This window comes from Morus notabilis, unplaced genomic scaffold (assembly GCF_000414095.1).
Source record: "Morus notabilis unplaced genomic scaffold, ASM41409v2 Scaffold306, whole genome shotgun sequence".
In the NCBI taxonomy this organism is placed as follows: domain Eukaryota; kingdom Viridiplantae; phylum Streptophyta; class Magnoliopsida; order Rosales; family Moraceae; genus Morus; species Morus notabilis.
In genome coordinates this window covers 614,143-617,807 of record NW_010359946.1, presented here as the reverse complement: position 1 = coordinate 617,807, position 3,665 = coordinate 614,143, and positions in this window count along the sequence as shown.

The following is a 3,665-nucleotide window of genomic DNA, read 5'->3' as shown; positions in this document are numbered from 1 at the left end:
CTCCCGGCACAATGTCAGTTAGGTATTATACGCTATAACACATTATCCTAAAACTTGTTACTTGTTGAACTCTCTATAATCAAATTTTATTATTTTTATTTTCGTACAGTTCCGGAGCCGACATCTCGATGTCGGTCTGGTTGATGAGTAGCTATAGGTCGAGATATAGTAGAGAAAGTACACAAAGATGGGAAGCTCGATGTTACATTTGACGAGACAGGTTCTTGGAAGGCTAATACTAATTTGCATACTTGTTAAGTTTTTGTCACTTTGGCTTAATAATTATTCTAACATGCTCAACTTGATTAGGCAAATCCCGAGAGCCAAGAGCCAAGATTGTGAATTGACAATTGGGGTGACATGCACCGTCATATGCAGAATTTTATCAATCCGGATGCGGAACATGCATTTGTAAGTAAATTTTAAACTTATTTCTTTTTTCATATTCAACATAACATATCATACTATTTTTATTTATTTTTATTTTATTTACCTTTCTAGGCTCAGATGGAGGTGGAAAGAATCACGCAGATGACACAGTCTGCTGGGGAAGGTTCATCCACGGCGGTCAATGAGGAGGGGATTATATCCCAAGTCTTGGGAAAGTGCGAAGGACACACTAAGGGAGTGATACCAACACTACCACGGAGGAATCGTTCAGACAAAACGAAGAAGACGAGGATGAGGATGACGATGCTACTAATTTAAGAGATTAAAATATCTGTTTTTATTTTTTTTTATTATCAATACTTTTTAGTATTTCTTAATTAATTTACCTTTTAAGACTTATTTTATTGTTGTGTTTACTATTTTATATCAATTATATTATTATAAATTTTTTTAAAATTTTTATCTTCAATAATTAATATTATTAAAAAAATAAAAATAAAATAAAATACTATTTGCGACGATATTTCTACGATGTCGTCGCAAATACTGCACATTACTAGCGACGACAGTGTAGTCGCAAAAGGTTTCAAGTACATTTTCGTCGACACTTTGTCGTCGCAAATAATCTATGACACGTCATCATCAACGACATATTTAACAAAACATTTTTGCTGACTTATTCGCGACGACTGTCGTCACAAATATATTTGTAACGACAGCTCAAAAATTTATCGTCGCAAATATATTATTTGCGGTTAATTTTTTGTGGCGACTAATTTGCGACGACATGTCGTTAAAAATGTATTATTTACGATGACATTTTATCTATTTGCGATGATAATGAGTCGCTACAAATAATCTTTTTTGTTGTAGTGGAGAAGAAAAAATAGGCCTGTATATAAGTTTTAAGGCCTTGAGCCGGTCCTGAATGTACGCTGCAATCATATTCTCAGACACTGTGTTTGGTTCAAATATTATATATGTATAGCATATTTACAAAACGAATATTTTAGCCAAGGTAGTTCAAATTAAAAAAATAATCAGAGTGCAACTATGAGTGAAAAAATATTTAAAAAATGACGCATTTGAAAATAATATTTCAGCGGGGCAAATTATAAAAACGGTATTTACGAAGCTAGCTAGTATTTGTTAAGATAACATTTTAGATGATTATAAGAAAGAATATATGAACCTTAAAACAAAGAGGAAAGATTAAAATAAATAAATAAAAAAGGAAGAAAAAGAAGAAATGGACAATAGAGAGCGACGAACTTCTCGAAGAGTGGTTGAGAGGCAAACCGGATTTATATTATAGTAATAGATAATAGATACGTAACGTAATAGATTTAACGAGTCTATCGCCTTCTTTAATTTTAAGAAGTATTTAAATGAACCTTTCAGTCATTGACCGGTAAGTTTCACTGCTTCTTTTCTTTTTTTCATTCCTGGCATTTTCATCTTTGTTCTATCAAGAAATCCGAATGATTATAAATATTTAAATTGATTAGTGAACTTTTCTTTTTAAAATCAGTTTATAATTTCACAACAATTTTTTTAGGTAGAAAAATTGAAAATTGACTTTTGCCATCTATGTGAAAATTTCAAATGTTTTTTAAAAGTTTACAACAATTCTTTACGTAGAAGAATTGAAAATTTACTTTTGCAATCCTATATGAAAAGTTGCTAATCTAGATGCTTTTGTTATCCACGTTAACTTTTTCTCTTTTAAGACCAATTTGTAATTTCGGCAAAAATAATAAAATAAAAACTAAAAAATAAAAAACTATTCAATTACGTAGAGAAATTGAAAATGACTTTTGTATCAATAGAAAAAATACTGTTAATTAACTTGAGTTTGAGTTTAAGAACTTAAGTTGAAGGGAAAACTTAAACTCAAATTTTAACTTCAAACTCAAATTAAAACTCGAGTTAAATATCAAGTTCAAACTCAGAATTTTACAAACGAACATGAACTTAAATAAAATTGTAACTTGAGTTCAAACTTTTTTCTGAATTTTACTCCAAAAGAACAAGCCTTTGTTAGGCTCCACAATATAATATTTACAACATCAAGAGTCAAGAAGAAGCTCTTTCCTTTCCAATAACAAAAATTCTGAGGAGGGTGTTTTGGTTTATGAAATTTGTGGGTAGTAAACAAATTTGAGAAACAATTGAAGAGTTTTCTTTGATAAAAAAATATATATTTGGGGATTTTATCCAGTCGTGTGATTTATGAAATATGAGGTCCTGATGACGTGGTCATCATATAGAAACGGTTAAACCTATTATTATTAACGTTCCTTCTTTTCTAAGTTAACCAATATTTTTGATTTGATATCACGTACTTATGTATTGACATCGTAGTCGTCACGATCACCCACCAAATCCATAGGACTACAAAATAAGGAAAACAACATCACAAGAGATTATAGTGACAGGTCGCAAAAATCTACTTTAAGTGGTTCGAATATATTTTTCCGGGAATTTTGAATCCTTGTTCTATCAAGAATCCTTAAATTCATATTTTATACAGCTTTTCTCTTTACGACCAATTTATATGCTCGCATCAAACCTTTAGGTAGACAGATTGAAGTTGACTTCCTCCATCTAGATGGTTTAGTTATTATTATTATTTTTTTTAACCTAACATGTTGCATTGTCTACAACCTTGGACATACAAAAACGATGCACGTAAAGCTTTAAATTAATCTAATTATGTCCTAACGATAATAGCGGAATCCACAGATGAAAAACGTAATCTTACATCGAAGCGGATCTTTAAAAATTTTATGTGTTAATTTTTTATTGCGATTTTATTACTCTCGGTTAAATAGAATTAAGTCGTCTAATATTTAACGGGCAGCACCAACATTTTTCAGTAGGAAAGATCACTTCTTCGAAGCAAGAGAAGATTCTAACGGTTAAGAATCATAATAATAGATCCTCATTTTGAAGGTCAATTTCCATCAAATGTGCAGAAAAACCTCTTATGATTGGCGCCCACAGCCTAATTAGCCATGAACCAAAAGCTAGGCCCTAGTTGACAAAAAGCGTCTACTAAAACCTGAGGACTTGATGAGCTCTTCCTATTATTACAATTACAAAGAATAAAGAATGCAAAAGTTTGTTTAGTGATTAATGGGTGTAGTCTAATAGTACCCATTAACTGTATTTGTGTCTTAGTCCATATTTTATTATTTAAGTTTAACTTTGCATTGCCCGGTAATTGGTGCATCGTAAAACAACTAAAGAATTGTGCGAAGCAAGCTATCCTT